Source organism: Myotis davidii, unplaced genomic scaffold (genome assembly GCF_000327345.1).
Source record: "Myotis davidii unplaced genomic scaffold, ASM32734v1 scaffold6, whole genome shotgun sequence".
Taxonomy (NCBI): domain Eukaryota; kingdom Metazoa; phylum Chordata; class Mammalia; order Chiroptera; family Vespertilionidae; genus Myotis; species Myotis davidii.
The window spans coordinates 12,484,566-12,498,866 of record NW_006383011.1 but is presented as its reverse complement, the minus strand read 5'-3'; the positions used below and the strand labels follow the sequence as shown (position 1 = coordinate 12,498,866).

The 14,301-nt window shown below is 35.8% G+C and overlaps 1 protein-coding gene across 1 annotated transcript in view; it reads right to left on the bottom strand.

Moving 5' to 3' along the window:
• NRXN1 (neurexin 1) overlaps window positions 1-14,301 on the bottom strand; it is an 889,774-nt gene that overhangs the window by 856,207 nt on the left and 19,266 nt on the right. The gene's annotated exons all lie outside the window — the stretch shown is intronic.

Below are 14,301 nucleotides of genomic sequence, written 5' to 3'. Positions count from 1 at the left end.
GCAGCTATGGCGGAGCCGCCGCCCTCCCCTAAGGGGCCACACGTCTCAGTGTCCCGATAATTGCTGCAAGCCCCTCTGAAGGAAAGCCGCCCTCAAGTTCCGAGTTCTGTCTGCTGCGAGACAGTCCAGTTTCTCCCCGTATGAGTCCTGGGTCCCCAGAGACTTCCCGGAACCAGAGTTCAGAGCAGTCGGGAGCTTGTGACTCCCTCCCCAGCTGCATCCTCAGGTACCAGCCCCCTTCCGCGTGCTAGAGCCTTCGTACCTTTGCACTTTACTTCCGCAGCTCCTGACCCTCAATGTGGTTTTCTCTTTTCTTCTAGTTGTAGAATTTCCACTCCACCAGCCTTCCTGTAGTTCTGGATGTTGACCGTCCTGTCCTTTTATTGCATTTCTGAAGTTGTTGTAGGAGGCAGCAATCTTGGTGTTCCCCTATGCCGCCATCTTAGTTTCTCCTCCCTAGAGTCTATTAAAATAAATTCGGCTAATTTTAAAAAGATTTTTTATTTTATTTTGGTACACAATTATCCAGGGAATATTTCAGAGAAAAATCTCATAACATTTGAGATACTGAAACTTAAGAACAAAAGAGAATTATGAATATTTGAGGGCCTGAGGGAAGTTCTTTGCTGCTTGGAAACAGATTATTAAAGTCCATGGTCCATCAACTTACCTGGGTGGGTGGGTAGGAGTGTTTGTGTGAAGCAGACAGTATGTCCATCTTAGAAACAGGAAGCCCACTGAACACTTATGAGGCATTTGCTCGGATTCTGCCTGGCAAGTTTTAAATATCCTTTGAGGAACAATTTTTTTTTTTTTTAATCTTCACCAGAGGATATTTTTTCCATTGATTTTTAGAGAGAGTGGAAGGGAGGGAGAGAGACAGCGAGAGAGAAACATCGATGTGAGAGAGACACATCAATTGGCTGCCTCCTGCACATACCTCGGCCAATGCTGGGGATCAAGCCTTCAATCGATATATGTGCCTTTGACCAGAATTGAATCCACAACCCTTCAGTCGGAGGGAGGGCCAATGCTCCAACCATTGAGCCAAACTGGCTAGGGCCAATTTTTATTTTATTCTTTATTTATTTGTTGTCTCTAACAATAGCTACAATATTATTTGGAGAACCTAGAAATACATTATAGTTAATTCCTCCATCATCAATGCACAAATATGTGTCCCCATAATATCTACATGATTGACCTTATGTATTTGTGTGTCTTTCTTCAAGAAAAAAAGTAAGTTAGTTGAACTCCAAAAATTTTCAGAATATGCCTAAAACTGGGTGAGGGCTATGATAGAAAATGGGGTCTTAAATTGGTACTTATAAAATTATCTAAGGATCAAGGCTAGCCTCATTTTATTCAAATCTGTTCAGAGGTATATAAATGAACTTCTGATTTGGTATAATACATTTAATAAATGCCATATATTTAATTTATCCATTGAGTTTCACCAATCAAGTCATCGAGATAGGAAATATACTCAATATATTATTACTATACACAGTGACAAATGGTTACTAGACTTATTCAGGTGATTGCTTTCTAAGGTATATAAATGTTAAATGCCCATGTTGTACTTCTGAGACTACTATAATATTGTTTGTATAATATTGTATAATTAAAAATAAAAATTTAGAAAACCCAACACTTGTCATAATGTAACCTGAGAGGGACTGAAAACAGTATCTTATACTCTTCTCGATTTCTTTACTCTATGCCACAGTTAAAAGTAACCAAATTTTATATTAAATTATAGAGGACAATTTTTCATTACTTCCTTTCTCTCTCCACTCATTCCTTCCTTTCTTCACTCTATTCTCTTTCCTCTCTACCATCCTATCCTCCTCCTTCCTCTTTCTCTCTTTTTTGCAGGTAATCTTTAAGCATAATTATCATTCATATTAGCTTCAGGAAAAAAAGTATAATGTTCCTTGCCTTTTATACTAAATTGTGTTTTGACAACAGCAGATTCCTAATTGCCTTAACAATGTTGTCTCAATAATCACATAAAATCAGAATAAAACAGGTACTCTATTTCAATTCTGTGGCATAAGTCTTGTGTAATTTCATATGATAATTGGCACAAACACTATTTACATACTATCTCTCATCAAGAAAAGGCTTCTCTTGACCTGATGGATTTGATAACTACCTGCTGTAAGAATCTGCTTGCCTGTTTTATTATCTTTTTATGATTGTCACAACATGGAAAAGAATCCTTGCTGTTTGGAAATATCAGGTTATAATATATGCAATTGGTATTCTACTTAACAAACCAGACTACCATAGCCTAAATATAAAGTCCAATCTTACCCCAGCATCTAAGATTTCATTATATTTATTTACAATCTGATCATCTTTCACTCTGTCAGTAAAGTGGATCCCTCTCGACATATGGAGTCTGATGAAAGAATTTTAATGCCCTGAACTATAAGGCTCATGAACTACTCTCTAATGCATTGAAAACCCCAGCTAGATTTCAAACTGATTCATATTGGATGTGCCCTTTTTAATCAAGTCTTTTGAACTGGCCTACAGACTGCATGTTCTGTGAGCTCTTCAGAACATCCAAAGCACATTGCTCCTTTTTAATTATGTTTTGTTACTTTAAAGAGGGTAACTGTTTTCTCCTTTTTTCACCAACTCCCTTTTCTTCACCAACGCCACCTATCACTGACTTTTACACACATAACAAATGCTCAATAAACATTCCTTAAGTTCAAATTAATTAAAAGTAAACTGTCTTCCATCACAACAAATGAAAAACAATTCTGATACTAGCCTCCTTCCCAATTTAATTTTTTAAACTCTAATTCAAAATAAGAAAACTCTGCAATGCAACTAGTTCATTATGTTCAGTTCAGATACAAAGAACTTTTCACTTAACTATACATTAAAACTTGGATTGCATTGCATTGATTTATGTTCTAATATTACATTTTAAACAAATTTTGGAAAATAGAAAAATTAGGAAAACTTTATACTTATACATTTAAAAATAATCATAAACATAGCTGAATACCCTATGTAATATACATTCAGGAAAATATGGCATTTAGGATGTCATATCAGGTTGTTCCTTATGAAACATTTAAGTCTTTTCTATCAGCTGTTTCCCAATAATATAAAGACACTTTCTCTAAGCATGTATTATTTTTGGAATAAGTCCAATTTATCAGTATTGAAAAGATCTTTACAATTTTGCATGCTAATAATTTCTTAATATTCATATGCCCATATTAAAACTTTAAGATTTCCCATTAATACAGAGATTGTTTATTTTTAACTCAAACACAAATGTATGTACTGGGCAGGGTTCTGAACTAGCAAATATAATGCTTCCTTATCTTAGGAGTCATTTAAGTTAAAAGAGTGCTTTGTAATCTGTTTTGGTTACTTAGAGAGGTGTGTAGGCCAGCAATATCATAATAACATAAATTACAAATTTAGTGAAATGAGTGAATCTCTAGCCTTAAAAATCTCATGCCTCACAGAACTTGGAAAGGACATTATCTGTCCCTTTAATATCCAAGCACTGAATACATGTATCAGAACTTCTGGTTCTTCCTCAAGGAGTATCTATAGGGAAAACAAGTTTTCAATTTTCATTGAATATTAAAATAAAAAATATGAACAGAATCCTGCACTGAAAAATTAATTTAATTATCACCTTACCAGCTCATAACGGCTCCATTCTGAAATGAGATGTCTAAACATCACTACCTAAGTGAGACAGAATGATAATTGATTTCTGTCTTAGTTATGCACAAAACACAAACTGCTAGTAATTAGATTTCTTTTCATTATGATTATCATTCTTAAGTTTTACTTCAATATAAGGTATATAATGAGAGAGTGGATCTGTAAAGCTTCAATGAAATATTGCAAACTTGCCCTAACTGGTTTGGCTCAGTGGATAGAGCGTCAGCCTGTGGACTGAAGGGTCCCAGGTTCGATTCTGGTCAAGGGCATGTAACTTGGTTATGAGCACATCCCCAGTGGGGGGGTGTGTGGGAGGCAGCTGATTGATGTTTCTCTCTCATCGATGTTTCTAACTCTCTATCCTTCTCCCTTCCTCTCTTTGAAAATCCGTAAAATATATTTTTTTAAAAAAGAAATATTGCAAACTTTACATATTTTAATCCCAGTTTAGCACAAACATATATATTTATATATGGTCAATATTTTACTCATTATGGACTTAGATTTCTTGTTCTAGCAAAAGGATATTCTATAGCTTCTCTGAGGTCAAAAACTTTCAGCCAGGCAGACAGTCTATCAGTAACTATTGATTGTTTAGGGAAAATATTAGTGATTTATTGAAAGACCTATACTTGTAGCTTTCAATGGTAAATGAAGAAGTAGGCCAAGTGAACCCTGATACGATGACATGGAGAATAGCATATCCCCTATATAGCAGCTGCAGAGGCAGAAGAAATAGAAGAGTGGCAAGCTGAAATCAATACTCATTTTAGCCTTATTGATGGGCTGCCACAGGATTACCAGACTGACCATAAAGCACAAGACAGCAGGTCAGTGGCCAAGACCACATCTGTCTGCCCTTTCTTCACTTCCTCCTGGACATAAATGGAGTTATCATAAATTATTGTACACAGCTATATTTCTACTCATAAACACATGCCTATGAAGACTTATTACATATTGGAGCAGCCATGAAGAAGTGTCACTTGCCTAATGTCACTCAGTGTTCCTTTCAACAACATACTACTCAGCTGCAAGGAATACAGTTAGCTGACAACTGACAACAATGAGCATTTTCAGGATCTGCTGAGGCCCTGCTCTCCTGAATAGCCCATAGCCAGTAACTAGGCACTGGGAGGGCAGGGGGATATTGGGGCCTGGCCATTTTCACCCACCCAGGAAATCCACTGATGAGCAACCTTTGCTCAGAGCAATCCACAGAGTTGGCCGAGAGATGATCAGATCTGTACTGCGGTTGGAGGTTTATCCCCCACCCCTCATACTGCTTTTTCCCTCTTTTATCTTTCAACAATTATTACTCCTCAACAGTTTTTTATATCCCTACCTACATCGGAGCCTCTGTTCCCTGAAGGACCCAGGTGACATGCATATGTTTATATATGTGCATGTAAGTACTCATTAATCCTGAGTAGATTAATGCATTATTAAACTCTTTTTATTTCCTGCCAATTTGACTAATGCCAAAAAAAGTCACAAACATTTTGTAAATCTATTCTTACTAAGTATTCTGAATACTACTAGGGGTTTCCCCACCATAAAACATTAGATATTTGCATAGAATTCTTTATGAGAACTTTAATATAAAAGGCAGTCTTACTAAAATATTTTTAATAGAGTCTGATAAGGTTTGGTTTGTCTCATCTAAATTTAAAAGCTCAGAAGATACTTCTTAGAAGCTGTTCTCACATCTGTAATAGCCCCATGTCATATAAATAAAATTTTAGTGTGGGACAAATCTTCACTGTGTGAGCCTTATTTTATTGAATTGATAGCATCACCTTTGATTGTATTAGGAAAGCACTGTGATAACAATATCATAAATATAAATCAGAGTATACATTCATAAATATAGAGTGATTTTGGTAAACAAAAGTACGTTAATTTATTAATGAATATTTCCTTGGTGCTATATGCATCCTTCAGGATTTCCCCATCCTTAATTTATTAAGGGAAATTTGCCAGGAATTATTCATTACTTTCAGAAAAGAGAATTTAAGTCAATTGGAAGAACAGTTGAAGATTTTATCCTGATTATTCATGTAGAACTTCCTATTTCCACATATGCTTTTCACAGAAGCAGAAACATTTAATTGATATTTTCTGTACCCACAGAAACAGTTGGAATAAAATGGTCAGCGCTTTACTGTGTACATTTATTTTATAGTGTTTATGGCTAACTGAGCATGAAAAATATTCACCACCGAAGTCCATGAAGATCAATGTAAAAATTACTGCTAATAACATGGTGAGCTCCCTATATGGCTATACAACCTATAGAAACTACCTCAGCAATAAAAAATATATATATACCAAAAGGGATATTTTTTATTACTTACTAGAAGAGGATATCACTGGAAAGGTGCTGTTTTACATTTTAAAATTAATTTTAAAATTTTGGCAAGAGAAGTTTTGTTTAAAAACATAAATTAGGTTAACATAGTTCAAAATAGCAATCTAATACTTTTCTGACAAGGATACAAAAGTTGTCTGGCCTTCCCCCAAGATTAAATTCTTCCTAGAAATGTGAAATGATACTGGTATTATTCCTCCATGTTACTCCCCACTCCACTCTTTCATCAAATGTGATCACTACTGCTTTTCAAGAAAGTAACATGAAAAGCCAGTAAATAAAATATATTGACTTTGACTGGGCTTCCCACCACAAATGAATCACCGCAAGAGTAAATAACAAACGATCCATTCACTTTTCCCTTCACCAAGTTTAATGGAAGCTTCTGTACATCCCAGATCAGTTAAAAGTAATTTATGATGCTGAAAGAAAGCACACCATATTTGCACCTAAACGACCACAAACAATGAGCCATTTTATGGGTGTTAACGACAGAATTCAATAAAAAGGTGATTTAAAAAGGCAGAAATGATAATATTTTCTAATTAATCTTTGCTCTAATTGATTGCAAATGCTTCCACAATATTGGATAGTCTATCCCCCCTCATTTCCTCCAAGGAAATGGCACTAAGTTATCATTTATGGTAGACAACTTGCTTCCCCATTTGTCTATTTTCTCTTCCCTACAATAAAGAAGTTTTATTAGAGGCCATCTAATTAACTATGTTTCGGGGTCAGACGCTACAATGAGTGGGTCAGGGTGGATTAAGACAAAAGACTGCTTTGATAAGAAATTTCATCTAAAGGCAAATTCAAAACCCTTGTGAAATCCCAAAGTTGGGATTTCTGGACTTAGTTATCTCAAAAGTCTCTCAGGTTCCTCCCAACTCTAAGCAGCAATCTAGGAAATCACTGGTATTGTGATCTAATAAAATAAAAGAGAAACAAGGTCAAAGAAGAGATTAAATTAGGAAACTATATCTTATACTTTATAGACTCCTGTTATAGAGCTGGATATTAATATCCATAAGTCATCCAAATATTGTTTAATGCCATTTTTTTCTGAAAAGAATAATTAGTTGACATGAAAAGAAGACCCAAATTATCCCCCCTCATATCCTAAACATGTTTAATGGGAACCTATTAGGTGTACAAGGCACTTGTTATTGACTGAGTGTTTTTGTCCCCCTTAAAATTCATGTCAAAATGCTAACTCCAAAGATAGTATTAGGAAGTGGGGCTTTGGGAGGAAATTAGGTTATGATGACGTAACCCTCATGAAAGATATTAGTAGCCTAATAAGAGACAAAACAGCTTATTCCACTCTGTGTTTGAGAATACAATGTGAAGACAGCCAACTACACACCAAGAAGACACTGAGTCTGTCAGAACCTTGATCTTGGACTTCCTCATCTTGAGAAAGATGTTGTTGCTAAGCCACCCAGTCTATAGAAATTGTTATAGCTGCTCTAACTAAGAAGATACTATCTCAGATATTTGAGATCAACCAAGTGACAACACTGGCAAAGATAACTGCTCTTGACGGAATTATATTCTGCAGAGAGAGGCAACAATCATTACACTTAATGAAATGAGTAAATATATATATATATATATATTTATATATATCTTACCTAATAGACAAACTTGTAAATTAACCATCCCTCCTCTATGCTCACCAGCCAATCAGGGGAGTATGCAAATGACCATTTGACCATTTGACCAGTAGCTATGATGTGCACTGACCACCAGGGGGCAGATGCTCAAGGCACAGGCATGGAAACATGGAACAGACTGATGAATCTCAGAGGGAAGTGGGGAGGGAGGAGGGCGGGAAGAGATTAACCAAAGATCTTATATGCATACTAGAGGCCTGACCTGCGGGGATCAGGCCGAAAACAGCCTGGTGCACAGATCCGTGCACCAGTTGGCTCCCTCAGCATGGCCTGCGGGAATCAGGCCAAAACCAGCAGTGCAGCATCCCCTGAGGGGTCCTGGATTGCGAGAGGGTGCAGGCCAGGCTGAGGAGACCCACTGGTGCACAATCCATGCACCAGACCTCTAGTATATAAATATTAGAAAGTAATATGTTATGGAGAAAAAAAGAGGGAAAACGTATGAGAGTAGAAGGAATCGGGAGGGCAGAGGTGGATGGTTGCAGTATTTAATAGAAAGGTTGAGGATAGACCTCAGTGAGGTAAAATCTGAGCCGACTTCAAAGACCTGAGTGAGACCAAGCCAGCCTATTGAGACGTGAAAGGGATCCTGCAGCCAAGGCCCTTAGATGGCAGCATATGTCATGTGTCTGAGAAAGAGCAAGTTCAATGTGAGTCAGGGAGAGAGGACGAGCTCTGAGAGGTCACCTGGAAACAAATAACACTGTGCCTTGTACCTACAGTGTTCATTTTAAGTTTAAAAGAAATGGAGATAAATGGCAGTGTTTTGAGAAGAGAAAGAACATGAAACAACTTTTCTTCTTTTCTGATGAAATAGAGTAAATGGTTAAGAGTAACAGCTTTGTAGTCTAGTAGCTCTCCTGCTTATCAGCTTGTGTAAACAATGTCAAGTTCCTTCATCCCTGTGTTTCATCTATCAAATGAGTATAAGAAGAGTATCGAGTTAATGCATCAGGAAAACTTTGTCCCGTAACTGACATATTGTAACTACTCAATAAACTATCTCTTACTTTGCTACTTCTAAAACAAATTTTTTTCTCAAAAAATGAGTACCACTGATACCAGACTCATGCTAAAACTCTTCCAGCATCTATCTTCAGAAAGATGAATCAATCAACCAAGCAATCTCAACTATGTGTAGGGGATTATTCTAGGTACTATGGGTATATACTGAATTTAAAATGCAGACCTATATATAAAAACAAGATCATTATATAATGCTCAGAAATAAAAAAAGAACTATTGATATGAATAAATAAGGGGTCCAATCTTACATTTTGCAGAGTAAAAACACACACACACACATACACACACAGAACACCTACTGTGCGATTCCATCTACATAAAATGAAAATAAATCTATAGTGACAGTGTGCAGATAAGTGGTTTCCTGTGTCCAGGGGCAGATATAGAAATGCAATATACAAAGGAGCACAAATAATGTTTTGGAAGTGGTCAAACTTCGGTTCTCAAATGTCTCCCACCTTGAACAATTTGCTTCCAACCTGACAGTCACACATCTCTCAGGCCACAAACAAAGGAGAGAATGTGCGAGTATTAGTTCACCGCTGTTAACATCTCAGAATATGGCGCTGTGAATATTTTCACGGTTTTTGCACTTGTTGCTTATTATTAAATTTTCATTTCTTACTCAGCATTTCATTTCCTTTTTGTTAAATTTTCATTTATACTTGTCCTTTTTGTTTTTAAAGTGTATATTTATAGATTAAATGGTACATTAGACATGTGCTGTATATAAGAAAGGTTAAAAATGGAATCATTTGGGGGTCTGGGATGGATTAATTCAATTTACATTATTTCTAACGGGAAAAAAACGCTTCGGTTTTTGAACAGCCTTCCAGAATGAATTAAGTTCCAGAACTGAGGTTCCACTTAATGGAAATGCTCTGTATCTTGGTGATGGTGTGGTTTCACAAGTGTGCACAACTGTCAAAATTCATCAAATTGTACTTCTTAAATGTGTTACTTATTGTAAACCGTTTCTTCATAAAACTGATTGCAGCAAAAGCATAAATAATAATAATATTGATAACGATGGATTGGATGAGGAAGCAAGATTCTACCTTATCAGTTTTTACTAGAAAATTATTGGACAGGCTTAGTTCAGATTTGAAAGGTCATGCAATTTCCAAGTGTTACTTAATTTGTATTAGGTCTAGGAATTTATTGAACTTGATGATAAAGTTCTATTAAGGTGACTAGTTTTGGTTTCATCCAATCAATGTTTCAGTATTTATGTCATTCTTTCTATGTCTCCTTGAATCTCTTCACTTTAAACCTATTCTGTTTTCTTTTCATAATAGTTCATTTCCTCTTGGAACTGCTTCTTACAGAGATTTACAGCATTTTCTTGTTGCTTTCAATGCAACTCACAAAGACTTTAATTACAGTTTCATTTTTAAATACAGGCAATTTTATAGCTTCTACCTAGAAGCCTTTGAAATAATGCATTCTAATTCTAAAGACAGACTTTTCAAAATATTTTTAAGTGAACTTATACTATAATTGGTTTCCAAAATTATAACACATTTTTATGAAATGGCAAATAAAGCATATTTATATGTTCCTGGGGTATGAGGGGGAAAAAACACCAGAAAGAGATATTATGTTCTACCTATGATTCAATTTTGGTAATATTCTATGGGATTATAAAAAAAATTGTTTCAAAACCCAATTGCTTAATAGAAAAAAACCCACAAAAATTAGCTATTTCCAGAAATTAATGCTTTGAAAGTTTAAATATATTTTATATTATTGATGGAAGATATTAACAGTAAAATATAGTTTAAAGAATAAACTGTTGGTCTTTTACCAGGAAAAAGAAATCCCTATGAAAGCTTTCTGTACAGCATTCTGAATGCCTAAGGAGTCCTACTAAATTTCAAATACAGTACCAATTTTGGAAAGCAAATTCCGAATTCTTGTAGACTGAAAATTGCTTCCTAATATAGATGACTCAAAGAGATACCTGTCAAACAGAGAGTGAAGACTTCTGACTGCAGACACAGCTTGAAAAGGAAGATGATGTATTTCCTATGGAACATCTGCCAAAGAACTATTCAGAGGAGAAATAATTAAAATTAAACTACAGTCACCGAGATAAATGAACCATAAACTGAAGCACTAGGTAGACTTTTAATCCTGATTTTCACATACTTCCAAATCCACAGAATTCAAGCATCTACCGAAAATCTCCACATCAGTAATCTGACTGAGCAGAATGGCATTCTCATTTCTGAGGTTCTCATTGCTGGAGTCTCCAATGCAGTAAAACGGAAAATATTCCTGAGATGCGACTGGTCCCCGAGGGTCTACTACATTCAATGATTTTACAATGATAAAATGAGGTGCAATGAGTCTTAAAGTGAGGGTCCTTGCACTACCCTGTGTTTATTAAATTCTAGGGTCCCCTCTGCCTCATCTCGGGGCTTTGCTTTCAATTCTCCCCCTGCCAATGTGGTGCTGCTTCCAATGAGTTTATATTTCTGCATAAGGGCATCCCTGTGAAATGAAAATTACATATGTGTGCATATAAAAAGTAAAACCAATACAAACACCCACACACACAAAAAAAACCTTTAAAAAGAGAAAAAGGTAAAAATAATATCAAATATCTCTTTGAAGAGAAGCTGAGCTTATTTTTTTCTCACATTTTCCTGGGTGTATAAAAGAAATCTGTGGAAAGGCTATAAAAAAAAAAAACTGACAGGAAACCACACAAATCACTTTTATGTTCTTGTTTACAGCATTTTTGCTTGACATAACCTCATGTAGGTGATGTTATAGAACCTTTCATATCTGGCAGAATTAAGTCAAATATATGAAATGGCGTTTAAGCAGCATAAATGCCAGCTTTCTAAAGCCTTCGACATCAAAGCAATCAGCAAGGGCTTTTGGAAACCAACTATAGCAGTGTACTAGGTGTCCTGGGAGATATGGATGCTGTTACGATATCAGGTACAAAGACGGTATTTTAAAAATATATAATGGCTGGAAGGAATAAGATATGAAGCTACCAATAAGGGATTTTTGGTGTAAATCAAACACTCTAGTCATGAAATAATCAGAAAATTAGATTATCTAGAGCAAGCATGTCAAACTTGTAGCTCGCGGGTCACACGTGGCCCACAGCGAATATTTTTGCAGCGCAGCCAATATAATGGTATGTAAGAAACATTTTAATAAAAATTTTGTAACTTAATTTTTACAATGTCCTGTTAGACATAATTAATAATGAACAACATTCATTAATGACTGATTAATCATGTTGCATTCATTTCCCTTACGCACCTTATGCCCAGGCACACCATTTCTCTCCACTAATACCAGCAGCGAATATTTTAGCAGCTGATTGCCACGTCATTAGCCTTGGACTGACTTGTTTGGTGTGCGCAACAGGAAATATTTTGCTTTTTCAGAACAAGAAAATAGGTTTATTTGCATTATGCTTATTAATATGTGCAGTTATTCAGTGTCTGACAAGTTAATGTTCAAGAAAAAATATTAATTTTTATTAAACTGTTCTATTATTTTATGTTAATGATTACTCATTTATTTCAGTCCTTTGTAGTCAGCATGTCTCTATCGAAATAAACCTATGCTTCTATAAAAATTGAAGCTTTTGGGTTTTAGTTTTTTTTTGTAGCCCACATAAACTTTGAGTTTGACATGCTTGATCTAAAGTAACATGCATGTTATAAGGGAGGGAAGAAAGAGCAATGCAAATAAAGAAAATACATCTCCGTGGCCATGAAAAGGAGCTCAACATTTCTGAATCTCAGTTTCTCCGTGAGTGACAGGGACCAGCCTAAGAGAGTAGTGTCTACAATAACAAGTTGGACAATGCTGGATTTGTACACGCATGATGGGTCTTGATTTTATCCCCATCATGATTAAATCCCCAACCCTCACTATATAACAAACACCACACAGTATTATGCTCCCATTCTAAAAAGGAAGAGTCACTATCTGGGAATGCATCCCTTAAGAACTTGGCCATCACTGTATGACTTGGGAAAGTTGCATCTTGGTTATGTTTTCTTACCTGCCAAACGGGAGTCAAATATCCTCGCCCCTTTATCTCAGAGAGTTATTATAAGATACTAGATAAGGAAATGTTTTAAAAGTTGAAATTACATTAATAGATTAATTTAATGCATTAATCTATAACTTTACCTCAATGAGAACCACTAGTGCTGGTATTATTTAAAGAGGATAGGGAAATGGAAGATAAGTGAAGTTGGAAAACTACCTTTACAAATCATAAACAAGTATTTATGAATAACAGATGGAGCTGTTGAGAATGGAAAAGTACCATGAAAATGCTTTATACAGAAGGTTTTGAGCATATATTTCCATCCCATACAAATTTATTATTTTGCAGAACTAAGGTACATAGAAAGAATAAAGCTTTTATTTACACCGGGCTAGAACTTTAAAAAAAATAAACTAAAATAAGATACTGTAATTTAGTTTGGGGACCCTTCTAAATCTTGTTTATATCCTCTACTCTTTAGGAATTCACCACCCAGACTGCCCCAACCTAAACTGTAGCTACCTCTCACTTAATGCTGTTGACCAAAATGACAGCTACTTAACCTAAATCATATTAACACTGAATTCAATAAAATGATAGGAATGCATTAATCTGGTTCAAAGCTTTGAATAATAACTGTTTCCATTGGACTGATAAAAGGCAAAATAGTGCCTCTTAATATACTCTATGGTCTTTTAAATAACCATTCTGTAAATTACAACATAAAATAAAACTTGGCTTCCAAGTAGCAATGGAAACAAATAGAAATGGTGACAGATAGATGAAAACATGTATCCTCTCAGTGGAAATCCTCATATTTAGTTGTGAAAACCTGAAACCCTTTCCTCTCAATACGGCCCTAGCCTAGACTAAGGAAGCCCTGTTGGCAAAGGCCAGATGATGCTCATCACAGAGCTAAATGGTTCCACGGTACTTACATGTTAACACTGAATTTGTATGATTTACTCATTTGAAGCAGCAGGATTTGGAACGTTTTAATAGAATTCATACACTCAAAAGGAAAAGCTATGAAATTCTAGCCAAAGCCCTGAGATTAATGCCCTCTAGTAGTTTTCATATGTTTTAAAATAAGAGACCCTCTTATTATCCTGAAGAAGGCTTAATATTAACACAGATGAAAGGCTATCACAATGTTTTTGAATCAGGACAGGGACTAAAAAATCCTTTCCCCTCTGTGCTCTCAGTGGTGGTCCTAGGATACCTACACAAAACCCTCAGTTCCATCCAACACCACTTGAAATCTACTCACCATATATGTCTATGAAAATTAGAACTGAAGGGATACAATTTGTTTCATTACAGCAATTTCACTAGAAAAATGAGACATCAGGGTGGCCAGGCTATAGTGCGGGGAGGTGGAGGAGAGGATAGGGGGGATAAATGGTGATGGAAGGAGACTTGACTTGGGGTGGCAAGCACACGATACAGTGTACAGATGATGTGTTGTAGAACTGTACAATTGAACCCTG